We start from the raw sequence: 14825 nt of genomic DNA on the forward strand, positions 1-14825 counted from the left end.
ATTCACAGAAATTGCAGAGACTGTGTAGAGTGGCAGATGTACATCATAACTGAGCATTGATCCAGTCTGACAATTCATTCAATAGAATAGACATGATGTCTAAGAGTCTCCAGCCATTGCTTACGTCTTTCTGACACTGTGCTTACTGTAGTATGCTCTTAATGATATTTGGGTTCAAACAAAACAAAACAAAGTATTGGACAATCTGATAATACTGCTATATGGAAAGTTAATGGCTCACCAAAGTTATTACAATATCCTGAGAGAACATGAATGTATATACCAAATGTCATGGCCATCCATCCAATATTTGAGAAATTTCACTCAAAACATGTGAACCTCATGTTGGTGCTAGAGGAAAAGTCAGAGGGTCATCATAGTCAGTAGGATTCATCCTCTGGGGGGCATGAACATGTATACGAAATTCCATGGCAAACCATCCAATATTTATAATGACCATCAAGTAACACGTGCAATAGAAACGTTGACTCTGAAGTTTAGGATTTCTGATGACAGTTTCAAGTGATGGTTCTGCTTAAATACAGGCTGTTCTCCAGGTACCACAGGGACTTTCCCAGGGGAGTTGTGTTGATTCCTTTCACTGTTTGTTTCACATTATTGTTTTGCTCCTCCAGCTGCACACAGTCAGTGGGAACCAAGGCCTGAAAGGTCCTCCCCTTCCCCTCATCCCTCGCCTCTTTTTAACAGCCCCAACCCCCTCCTTAGTGTTCAAAACATCCCTAGAAGAAAGGCAACTTTTGCCTCTAAGAATGACCTCATCCATTGTTTTCAAGGCTTAAAGCTGCAACACTGTTAAACAATGACACACTAGATGACGTCCACCTTAAACTGTACATTGTAAATAGCCAGGGAGAAAACCTGCAGTATTTGTTGATAGAAAATACTGCACTATATCACAGTATAGCCTCAACCTATGAATTCTTACCACTTAAGCAACTTAGGTTTGATCCCTATCTAATTAAAGCAAAAGTCTCAAAAACATATTCCAAACAGGGATGGGAATGGCTCAGAGAGAAATATATACCTAAAAAGGCTGTAGATTAGCTGTGTGCAGTTTTATTTTTCAAAATAGCTTTCATGAGAAAAAATAAACTATATTTGTCTATTCAACAAATCCTCATCCTGTTTTGTTTCAGGACTTTTTAACCTCAGCTGTTGCAAAGATACATGAATCAGACCTCAGAGAGCCTGAGGGAAGTGAGTGTCACAAAAGGATTTGTAATTCAGCAGCTGTCCCACCATGCCGCCATCATAGCTTTTGTGGTTAGAGCAGTATTTAGAGATTGACTGATGCATTATCCTACATATATGTAAATATAGTTTGTAAATGTATTAATCTATGGTTTGCATGCCCTCGTGTTGCAGAAATTGTCAAATTGCCCAAAGGTGTGTCAAAATGTGAATCTTACTGAGTTTTGTACTTACTATCTGATGGACTGGTTACCTATCCAGGATGTATCTAAACCTTTCTTCCAGTGCATTCTGGCGTAGACATGAGCACCGAAGCCTGAATAACAATTAGTGGTTCCATTAGAGTTGAATTAATGATTGTCTTCATTAAGGTTGTCACAATACCAAAATTTTAAACTTTGATACAATACTAGTATATATGCTATATATATATATACTGTATATATACATTCAGAGATAAGCCACTTCTTTATATTTTTTGGGCAAAACAAGTAAAACTTTAGAGTTATATATTTTACTTAGAAATGAGGCTACCTGTTGCTTTAAGATAATCAAGAAAAATCTCTGTGCTGCAAGATGAAACTGATATATTATCTGACTGTTTGATGGCCAAAATAGTGCATTTCCTAAAATTCCCAATTACAGAAAATAAACATAGTTTAACCATAGCGGTTAGACGTAGATCGAGGATAGCAGAGGAAATACAGGAATAACAAAGACACAACATAAGATTAGTAGAGTGTCTGTTGTAATTCAGAACAAGTTTAAATTAAAACATATTCTAAAAGCTATAGCTTGAGACCTACTTTGTTACATTTTATTTCAACACATTTGATCATGGAGCAGTCTTGCAGTGTTTTACTGCTTCTTGTACTGTGCCCATCCTCTCCGAATTCTTCAATAAGCTCTGATGAAAGCCATGAAGCTGTGCTTGAAATCACATGTACAAGCAGAGTGTCATTTTAGACTTATGAATCAGAGGGTGAATACTTCCTGTGAAAGCAGGCAATTCAACATTCTGAAGCCTTGAGAATGTGACACAATCATCATGCATTGCAAAGGTGACTCTTCCTCATATTTGATGAAATGTATTTGTGGTTAACATGTAACACCTGAGGTTCATCAAGCAGAATAGTATGTTAAGAAGAATTACCTCGCACAACCCTACCTGCCCCACCGGTGACATATTTGTCTTGAACACGTAGCTGTGCTGAGCATGTTTCCTACTGTATGTTCCTGTTGAGTAATCTATTCACAAGTATGTCCATTTAAGATAATCACTCTCCCACTCATATCCTCTGCCGTCAAGTGTGGCTAAAGATGGCAATGATATGACAGGGTTTTACAAATTCTGGCTTGCTACAGAGACATGCACAGGTGTGTGAACTACTACGCATTCACACATATGGTGGTTGTGCAAGCCAGGCACATTCACAGAGACATTCCCACACAAGTGTGAAAAATCAGCCTCACAGAGAATTTGGAGTAATGTTTTAAATGTGCCAGACATGTGGTCATGTAGCTATTGAAAAAGGGGGAAATGTGGGTGTACGTTGGAATACTTTGCAGAAAGCAGCATATGCTTGAGGGAGTGGAGAGAGTTCAGATGAGTGTTTTACTTTGCCTTTTCACTGTTGAGCCAGTGGTACACTGACCAGACAAAACTCCCTGCATTAATTTTTAATGACTCTAACCTGTCAATGGGCTACAGCCTTCAGGTAATTTACAGTAATTAGGGAACAATTCCACTGCTGCTTGACTTGCGCGACCCCAACTTCGTCCACACCTCTTCCAATCCACATGTCCGGATTTTCTACCTCAGAGGTGAATGTTCCCTTCCAAGAGGAAGTTCCCTGGCTCTCACCTTTTCACCCTGCATGTGGGAGAGGCTTCCTCTGGACTTGTTGAGGGGGAGGTTTTACCACCCTGTGTGTTCATGGCATCCCAACGATGATTCACTGAGCTTGCTTGCTCTCGAGCAAGTTATCCTCTCCTCTCCCTGCCTGAGCAGAGCAACATTTCACACTCCTCCTCCTCTCCCCACCTTAGTCAGAGAGCAGTGGCTTTTTTTTAAGTGAGTCACAAACGGATCTACATATATAGATGTCCTGTGTAGGTGGATGGTGCCCCCCGTGCTCAACTGCTGTTGTTGTAACTATAAAGTTCATCCAGCCTTCTTTAGAGAATAGGTAAAAAGACAACTCCCCCACACTGTCCTTATCTTAGCTGAAATATGTTTAATATAAATTGTCTGGAATATGAAGTTGTGTTATAGTTTTACAGGTGCATTCACCACATACCAATGCACAGATTCAGTCTTTTTTTAACATGTGCTGGTCCCTGGACAATTACAGCTTAATGATGCAGTACAGAATTCAAGCTGTGTTACGTAGCTTAAGCTTCTGAGAGAATTTGTTATAGCCGGGAGCAATATTGAGACGACACTTTGTCTCAGAGGTAATTCCCTTTTAATAAGTCTGAGGTTCCTTTCTTTCCATAGTCCCTTGCATACACAAAACACACACAGTAACCATGTACACAAAAACGTGTAGGTGCAAACCCATGATGTAATTTGCACCTTTGTACTCCACACTGGGATGTGATCAGGATTTACTGTACGAAACATAAATACTACACACACAATCTTCACAGTTTCACTTGACTGGGCGATGGGTTTAAAGTGAGGAAAGGGTGGAACCTTCAGAGTGGAGGAGGTGTGATGACATCCTTCCTTAAAGGAAGCACATGGATGGGGTAAGAGAGGAAACCAGCTACTCCTGGGTAAAACAAAGGATATGGAGAGGAAGTCTCATTAATTGCAGGAATGTGAGAGATTTATTTACATTCTTTGGGTTAGTGAGTATCATAGAGACCCTATATTTCTTTATCTTTTTGAAGGCATGTTTGAGGAATATTAAATACTTTGAGGCAAGTTTTCTCTCAGATATGAAACAGAAACATGGAGAGCGCTTTAAGGGCGCACTCACACTGTCCTTCCGCACCGTGACCCGGGCTTTAGGGTACTTGTCCCCCCTCCCTCTCCCCCCGCGCCCCAGCCCCGTTTGTACTCACACTGCCAGGGCCTCGGCCAATGCTTCTTGCTGTCCATACGCCATCACACCGTAACACGTCACACGCATTGATCGCGTGTGTGTGGCTTTATTTACAAATCTTTCCACAGACCTCGGAGTTTTTGTGCGTCTTGTCGACTGTTTATGAATATTTTCATCCGACCAGATCTGCAGTAAACACTCCACCTCCGCATCACACCAACGTCAACCTTTCACCGCCATTGTTGTTGTTGTTAAATGTCCGCGCATGGTCCGTCCTTCTATTCACATGTCCGAACAGGCGCACATAACGCTACTGCCGTAGGGCTCGTGCTCGTGCTCGTACACGTGTGACGCTCGTGCTCGTACATGTGCAAACGGCTCCGCTAAAGCCCACCTCTTTCAAGCGGGCCGCTGTCGGCTGTTATGCGCGGAACGGGTGCACTCACACTGCTTTAAGGTACTAGGCTTTAGCTGAAAAAACAATTTTGGCCCGGGACAGAAGGACAGTGTGAGTGCGCCCTTAGGGTCATTTAATTGCATTAGTCACTATTATTGCTCGTCATCTAATACTTTTTGGGTTGGTTAAGCAAAGAACATAATGGTTTAGTCAGTTTTCCAATTTAAAGAGTGTCTTTGTTGAAGCTTAAATAATAAGTAATAATGTAAATAGTTACATTTAAAAAAATATTTATAGTCCAAAAAGAGCTTCCAGTGGTTTCTGTATAATTAGGGTGATTGCATTTTGAAACATTTTGGAAAAATTAATGTGGGCAGAGGGGAACAGGAAATTATTGATCATGATCAACCCAATATTCCAATAAACCAATATTCAGCTTCATGTTCCACATATAGTTGCATTGTGAAGGTTCTTTAAATATGCATTACATCACACCATCATCCAATTGCCAACACAGAAAAATAATTCTACAGCTTTTTCTTAGCCCCTGAGTAATCCAACACTATTCAAGGACAGAATAATCATTAATTCATCTTCAACCGCTTGTCCCTGTCGGGGTCGCGGGGGGCTGGAGCCGATCCCAGCTGACATCGGGCGTGAATGCCAGTGTTAATTAACATTAAAACCCCTTCTGAAATTTCCAATGGGGATCATTAAAATTATGTAAAAAACAATAAATCAATTGTAAAATATCTCTAGCTTCTCCTTCCTTTTATGGGTTCTTTCCAAATGTTTCAGTTTCCTCCCACACACCATACCAATGCAGTCTAAATTGCCAACAGGTAAAAGAGAGGGGTTATGTTCTGCCTAATGGACTGGCAAGATGTCCAGGGTGTTCTCCTGCCTCCCACCCAATGCATTCAGGGATGAGTGCCAGTCACTTGCGACCCTGGGAAAAGTGGGCCAAGTGAGGATCAATAACAGTGCAATTATTGCCATGCTGTTTAGTCATGGAAATTAGTTCCACTAGGCTCCTGCTACAGCAGATTGGCAAGCGGGTGGTATATCAAGCATTCAGTCTGCTCAAGTGTCCAGAAACCTTTTCAATCTCAGCTGTTCTCACACTGGCTGATAAGATTGTGATAAGTAAACATTCATCTGCAGCAAATATTGCACATGATCTATGTGTGTGTGCTGTATGTCTTCACAAAACCCCTCTGAGTGAGTGCATCATCTGCATGGCTATAAACTTCACATCAGCTAAAAGGTCCAGGGATTATCAGGATCACTGCACAGAAACAACGACCAACACAGAGAAGATGTCTCAGCAGTTGTGTTACCTGTGAAATATTTGTTGACGCCCAAAGAAGCCCAAGAACCTTTTCAACATTCAGACATGAAGGCATCAGTCCTTCAGTAAAAAGGAGACATTAATGATTTTCTCATGGTTGTGTTATTGCCATTATATGACAATCTGTCCACCATGTTGTGGATGAGAATCACAGGTCACTGACATTCCCACATGGTGAGCATGGGAACAGAGACATGGCTGCTGGTGCGAAAAGAAACAACAAAAAAGTGTGAACCTATATAGCTTAACACTACAAAACATGAAAAGACTTCAATCCGATTACTCAGTACGAGAATGTGTTTTATATTACACTTCTATATTTATTCTATTATTACTATGACCGCAAATAGTTTTCATATGAGCCTGTACAAAATTACTTGCATATTGCAATATCCTTGAATACCTTTGCAAGCATAGATCTCTCGTACAGGCAGGGTTTTTGTCTTGGAAAGGAAAGCAGACGTGCTTCTGGTTTCATCCCATCATCCCTGGGGGTCATCTTCACATCAGAGGGGGGCATCCTGAGCTCTTGCTAAGGGGAAACATGAAGGAAAAGGATGTGTGTGTGTGTGTGTGTGTGATTGTGTGTGTGTGTGTGTGCGTGTGCGTGTGTGTGTGTGTGTGTGTGTGTGTGTGTGTGTGTGTGTGTGTGTGTGTGTGTGTGTGTGTGTGTGTGTGTGTGTGTGTGTGTGTGTGTGTGCAGCAGTTCTTTAGTTCACAGTACTGGGAACAGCTGCAGGCAGGACTTCCTGTTCTCCGCAGGAAACAAAATGGCAGAGTATGGGAGGCCTGGAACAATGCTGTGAAAGTCAGCCACCACCCAGGTTAGGGAGCGAGGTGCTTGTGAATCTGAGGGTAGAGAGGTGAGCCGAGCGCGTCTTATTACAGCTGCAGGAACCGCGTGTTGGAACACCTTACCTCTGAGGGCCTTTGTGTAGAAGCGGTCCGTTTCCATGGCAGGTATACATGTATGTAAAACAGATCATGAGTTAAGACTCTTTTTCCACACCAGTTAATTATGTTCTCAAACATCTTGGAAATTTATAAAAACATCAAACCACATGTTCACTGCATTATACAAATGTGTAAAGGTAATTAATGTTGATTGATGTTGCAACAGCTGCTCTTCCTGAGGTGCAATAAATACTCAAAATAATCAAGTATAGTAGGACATCATATACATTCTTGTCTATAAAATACAGTGTACATGATTGCATATCAGATTACATTAAAGCAAAACAATGCTCGAAAAACTTCAGCCAACAAAGTAATAAAGTAAACAATAACATTTAATGACAGTTTCCTCTCAGTCACTTTTTGTCATTGAGAATTCAGGCTCTCTGCCAAGAAGACTTTTGTCATGAGCATTCTCACGTTTCACAACGGATCAGAATAGAAGGAGGATGGAAGTTTACAGTTACATCTTTGTTTTCAGGATGTAACACAGGCACTATATTTAGTCTCTTGGTGGTGTAATGATCTCCTTTGTACCTGTTTTGTATCCTTTGCTGATAAGAAACTGCCTTTTCTATCTGCCACTTTTTTTTGACAGGAGCCCTGCTCTCAAGTAATTGACATTGTTAGAAAACAGTGCCAAAGTTTAAACATAATTGTACCTCTTTAGACAATGGAAATATGTAAGCCAAATGACTGCACAGCTTAGGAAACTGAGCTATTACGTAATGTAACACTAAATGCGACTCCAGCAGAGATTTCCATACACTTTTTTCCCTTTCCAATCTATCCACCTATGGTAGTGGTGCCCTCAAAAATAGAGGTATGACAAAGCTAGGATTAGAAATCTCAGGGTGATATCACACATTTTGAACAAAGTATCTGACTTCAAAGACTCTATTCTTTTTGTTTTAGTTATCAGTGTGTTGCCGCTTCTAAAAATGAATGCTCAATATGTTTTCTAACAGGCTCCTTGACATTTTCTCTTGGATTTCTGCAGTCCTCGACTGGTTATATTCTCACACATATGAAGCCATTGTCCTGGGAGTCAATGTTCAACTGCATATACATATACATATACAACATTATTATGTTCTGTGAACTATAATGACAATAATCAAAGTTAATTGTTTGTAAAGGTCCTCTAACAGCCTCGCCTTTGTTCTTTAATCATAACATAAAAGAGATCCAGATGGCCAGACATCAGAAGTTTCTGTCAGCCAGAACTTATTATAAGGCTAGAAAACCTAATCTACCCTTTAGTGTTAAACTTACATAACTCCATCCTAAATGAGTTTCCTGATGTTTTTAACCAGAGTTTTAGAACATCACAGTAGTTTTATATCATAATCTAATTTCTTATTTCTCTCCAATACTCCGTTCGTTGGGGACATATGGAAACTGGCCAAACGCCATTCATCTGAACATCATGAACGCCATGACACAGACCTGTATTAAAATCAGAAAAATATCTCTTTAAGCATACACATACAGTATAGTTAAAACCTAAAAGGACACATTTTAATTTCAGGCACAGTTATGGAAAGAAGTTTATCCCTGTCATGAACATTAACTGCTATTGCTCACATTTTCATTTTTGTAATCTATTCGGCTGATGAGCATTGTGAGAGAAGTGACAGCATGTCCCAAAAAGAAAATTAGGATAAGAGTTGTCATGAGAACACTGCATGAAGAACACATTAATTGAATAGAACTCACAAAAAAAATTGACAATAGCAGCACGTACAGCAAACCTTTCTTTACTAACAAAAATCACCCTCTTTTGAAATGTAATCATGTTTTTCATGCGGGTAAGAATACAGTCTGCATGCCCGCACAGCTTGTCTCCGTTTTCTGCCCTGTGACAGCCACATGACATGCAGATTCCCATTCTGTTTGCAGATTTTTAACAGTTGTTCTTCAACCACAACCTCTCTTTCTCTGAAGAGAAACATCGGCCAGTACTGGTGCATCCAACAATCCTATATGAATATAAGTCTGAAATGGCTCAAAGAATTAAAATAAATACAAATTGTGTTATCCTTCCATTAAGGATAAGAACCTATGGATGATGAAGATTGTCTTACAAGGACTAATTCTTATCCTGTTAATGAACACTTTAATTTGTCATTTTCCCTGACATATCACCTTGTAAAGTTTTTGCAAACAGTGTTTTTACACATCCAGCAGTTACAGAGCAAGGTTAGCATTCATTTGGAGTTATGTTTGTGTGCAAATGTAAGTAACATTCACTCTATTTGTACTCCACCAACTCCTGTTGGAAACATCTGGCTCTTTCGCTGGACTCGTCAATGCTTTCACCAGCTAGTCACTAACTTCGTCTGTCTACCGGATGCTGAGGACGTAATGTACAGTAGATTTATCAGAATTGTTTTGCTGAAAACATCCATCCTAATCCTGTTGGAAACCTCATCAAAGTGTAGACTGAACAAAAAAAATTGTTGCTAACTGACTAACTGGAGCTGAAAAACTCTTCAGGAAACTGCAGCACTGGGTGATAATTCTCTGTGGGCTAATTACTACAAGGAACCCCTTTCATATTACATAGTCATTTTCTGACTTCATTTTCTTGAGTTCTCTTCATCTGATTCTACAACGTTGTTCACAACTTTCATGCTCAGTCTAAATACTTAGACCAAACAAGAAAGATGTCATTTATCTGTAGAGGATGCAAAGAGGTCAGCAAAGGCAAACTGTACAAGTCTTGTTCATCCATGAAAGAAAACTGACAATGTCCTTAAACAAGATATGATTGTCTCATTTTTGATGGCCTAACTATTAACTCATCATTAAAAACCATAGTCTCTTTTTCTTTCATCATTTTGGGAGCCGGTGTGTAGGAGGCAAAGAGTGACAGCCGTCCTTTGTAATTTGACAACTGTGAGAGTGTCTGTAAGAATGGGGAGTCGGATGTGTGACATGCCAATTCATGTGTTTTCAAAAGAAAAGTTAGAATTTCTCAAGTTTTCAGCCTCTACATCTTCTGTTCTGTTCTCTTCACAAACTGTTCCGGTGGTAGAATCTTAGGTTGCCATGGAGACGTAATCACCCACATGTCTCGTCATGAGGAGCCTCTTATCCATGACAACACAGCTGTTTCCTCTATCCTACACAGTTGGTATGTTGCTCATCACTGTGTATATTGTGCACAGTACTTAAATCGAAGAAGCTTTACAGCAGAACATCCTGCCTGAATTGACCGTCAACATTGCTGCATGATAATTGGCTGTTAGAATTGTCACGGGTGTTCAGTAATGTTTGAGCGACATGCTCACAGGCTTTTGCTGCATGGTAGCCTCTCATGTGGTTGAGCTTTAATGGAGATACATCTGAAAGAATAATTTCAAAATGAGCATTAAATATAAGAAAATAGACATCATATCTATTGCTGCTGGAACTCTCCTGGATCTTGTTTTTTTACATTTTAGGGATTAAATAGGTCTTTAAGTATAAACCTAAATATAATACAGCACAAGGTATTTAGCACTGCACATTCTTGAGAATCACCATTTACGGTTATCTTCACAAATATAGGCAGTTTCACAGCTGCCGTTGAAAACAAGTCATTCAAAGAGATAATCTCACATAAAATGTGAGCACCCAGCATGACGCAAGTGACGGATATATACAAACACCTACACAAGTAGTGCGTCTGACTACAGAAAGAGAGGAAATTGCAATGCCCACTCACTGTTGCTCTGCCTTAAAGTGAGCTCTGACTGCTGACTGCTCACTGCTCTATCCATATATCTATCTATCTATCTATCTATCTATCTATCTATCTATCTATCTATCTATCTATCTATCTATCTATCTATCTATCTATCTGTCTATCTGTCTATCTGTCTGTCTGTCTAACTGTCTGTCTGTCTGTCTGTCTGTCTGCCTGTCTGTCAAGTCAGAAAGTGGAAGGTGGACTCCACTGTGCTGTGATACAGAGCTCGGTATGGGGCCAGGGAGAGAAGGAACACTGCTAATACTTTAACTCTTGGTTATTGCATGCCCTCGAACTCAACAACCCCAGCATCACCTGAGGAGACATGATAGATCCCCAACAGCCTGGAGAAGTTCGTGCACCAGCTCGTAATGGCTGCATTATTGTAAAGTAATGGTGATGGATGCTTTATGGGCTGATTTACTGTAATAAATAACCTCTCAATGATGTTACACTCTGGGTTAATTTACCAAAATGAATTACATTTACACAAATTATAATAATAATAATAATAATTAATGTAAATTATTATTATTATAGACCAACTTCATGCTGAACGTATGAAAGCAAACTTGGATCCCTTATAATATATTAACTCCAAGATCTAATGCCTTTTTTAACCCCTCTTTTAACTAACACAGAAAAAACAGCATGACACAAGAAAATATACACAATATAAAGTAGATATCTACACAAAGTCTGCCTGTGAGAACAGCAGTCCATTCTGTTTCAAAATGCACAACACACAAAAATGCACACAGACCATCACACAGAAAAGCACTAAACATGTACTGTAACACTAGTGTCAATGGTGCACAATTGAAACAGTTATTTAATTTCATGAATAACTTTTGGGGGTAGATTTTACAACTTGGGGAGTGTGCAAGTCCCTCCAACTCCACTGGTACCCATAGCTTGCAATCTACCAGGGGAATAGTCAATCAATTTCAAATTAAGCTTGAAGATCATTTAAGGAGCCTGTGGGAGAATTCAAAAACACTACTATTGGACGGAAACCCACCTTGTGGGAACACATTAAAGTCCCCAAACAATTATTTCTCACAGATGTTCATGCAGTTAACATGATGGGCTTTTAGGAGTACTTCAAAATACATTTTCAATACCATAGAATCCTCCTCATGGAGAATTACAGTCACTGCAGCTGACAGTAAGTACATACTGTACAGTCTCCATGTATGTTCTTACTGTTACTAAAGTGTGCTTACTATAATACACTGGAAAAACCTCTTCAGGTACTGAATGGGTGCATTTACATTTAGGCAAAATATATATTTCTGAGGGGATTTTTACACAAAACCACCTCAGGTTGGAGAAAAATATGAGATGGGGGAAATGGTAGGTCAAACAGCACGGCTGGAAAAACTGTGACAGGTAGGCTGGTGACATTATTCAGTGATAAACAACTCTTGGAGAGACACAGCAGCGCTGACCTCTGGGCTTCACGGTCACCTGTTTTCTCACCATGACACACTTGTAGATATGATGTGTAATGCACAATTACCATGGCTTAAAATATTGCTGCACAAATGAATCAAATGTGCAGCTACATTTGCTTAAGAATTACAGTGTCAAGTATATTATGTAATACCATAATTCATAATTTTCTTTCCGCTAACCATGATAGGATTATGATAACTTCTTCTTATTACAAACATTAATGTCTGAGCTGCATGTGAGGAGTTTAAACTTGCCATTAATGACCATCCATTCCTCCCTTTTAGATTTACTGTAATGCACTCTTAGTTGATGTATGTGCTGTAACTTGTATTATGAAACATCTGCTAATGATTAGATGTAGATGCAGATGTAGATGTATTGCAATAGCTTTTGAGCATTTACTGAAATTTACATTCACCATAGCAGCTTGTATTTGATGCTCATCAACCATGTAAACCTAAAACTGTATTTATTCTCACAGGAAAGCATTGCTAATGGAGATAATTTTACTTTACAGCTGCCAATAATTAACTTGCATCTCCAGCCACAACATGTCATAGTATAATATAAATGTGGATATGTGCAATCACTTTTCTAGGATTTCAAGGGAAATCGTATCATCCCTGTTTGTATTACTCACCAATAATCTAAACTATAATTTGGCAAAGGCCATTAGAAAGGTTTGTTGACACCACATGACTTGACCTGCAGCTGCTGACTGTTTAGTGATCTGCATGTGCAGATAAATACTTAAACCACTTGTAAACACACAGAAATGCTGGAGTTTCACATGATTCACCCAAGAATATCAACATTACAGGCAGCTGGTGTTCATACAGTCATTGTTGCAGCCTGACTGAGGGTGGTGTTTGGAGCACAGAGGAAATGGAAATGCTAAAGCTGAGTCATGAATAACCCACAGCTGTCACACATTGCCACCTGGTGGACTGTAAACTTTAGGAACTGTTGGCTACACTGTGAGTTACTATTTTACAATGCTGACTCCATTGTGACACAGTATGCAGTATACTGAGATAGGATGTAAGCAGCATTTTAAAAGCATGATATATTTAAAAAAAACACCCAATTACATCTGAGGTTTAGCTTAAATAATAAAGCTCTGATAACTGCTGTTTTGGTCAGCGAATACATTTTGTGCTGGCATCCAGTCAACCTGTTTTTCATTAGATTAGAAGCCTGGGTTACAAGTGTGCACTGGACAGGTCACTGGATGTTGCACATTTTTATTTGGAATTTAAAAATAAGTTATATGTGATTGTTATTATAAACCTGTTATTTGGGCTTCATTATTAAATGTCCACCTTGAAGTGGTATCCGATACACAGCCTCATATCAAGTACATGCATTTTATCTCTTTTTCCGTCAACACAAAAACAGTGAAAACCCCTATGGACACGTGTTTTTGAACAAATGTGCAGGGATGCAGGATTAAACAATGCTTTATTCATATTCTAACACTAACCACAACAAATATCAACATTATATCAAAAGAATCACACAAGCATTGCAGTGCATATCCTCCAGTGACGTGTCATAAAAAATGTAATCAATAAATATGCAGCTGATGTGTCCATTTGGTCTGAAATATCATTAATAATTATGAGGATGTTATTAGTATTACATTGTTTTTTTCTAGTCCTCAGTCCCTCTAATGGCACATCAGCTGAGTGGGCAGTTGTTGGACGATCACAAAGCCAGTGTAGGTGTGGGCTTTTGTTAATCAGCCACATCCGTTTTACACTGTAACAATGGATTGTGACCCTTTGTCAGCCACCTCACTATAATCTACGTCAGAGGATATCTTGTTGACCTGAGAGTTTCACTCATTAGGCGAGGGCCAACATCTTCCGGACTACATTGTTCTGTAAAAGTAGGCTTCAAATGGGCTTCCAAATGACTGGTAATCATAAATCACCTGCAGTGAAAAGAAAGATGAGAGACAGATTGAATAACTTATTTTTTATATAAGCAGGTTGAGGTGCTATACAAATACTGTGAAAGTATCAAAATGCTACGCGAAACTATACTATAAATTTGTAGAAAGGGCCGCAGTGCTGTTACATTATTGCCCAACCGCAATGATGATGCAGAGATGCCAAAAGGGCAGGCGCGGAAGACCCAGAAACACTGACCAATCATAAGAGACTGGCCTTCTCAAGGTAGGGGGATTAAAGAGGCCAACATTTAAAGGGATAGTTTGGCTATTTTGAACAGTGGGTAGGTATGAGGTACTTATCCATAGTCATGGATTAGCAGGCACAGAAGCTAAACAATGTACTGCAGCACAGGGCACTAAAAACATATTTTAGCCACCTAAAAAGTCAGATCAATTTCTGTTTAAATTATTATTATTGTTATAATTGTTATTATTATATTTTTCACCACCTTACCTTGCTGTGAAACTGCATTTTCTTCTATAGTCTTTCTATTGTACCGAAAAGCTATCTGCTTGTCTCTACAGTGAACAGAATTTGACGATCACTTTCAGTTAGAAATGAGTTACTTTAAGATCAGTTCAGTTACAGTCTGTGGCACAGCTGCACAGTTGGGAAAATGTAGTACCAAAGAAACTGGTTAACTATGACAAGGTAATGTGGTAAAATATCTAAATAGAGCGTTTGCTTAAACTGAGGTTGATTAAAC

This window comes from Echiichthys vipera (genome assembly GCF_963691815.1).
Source record: "Echiichthys vipera genome assembly, chromosome: 4".
Taxonomy (NCBI): Eukaryota; Metazoa; Chordata; class Actinopteri; order Perciformes; family Trachinidae; genus Echiichthys; species Echiichthys vipera.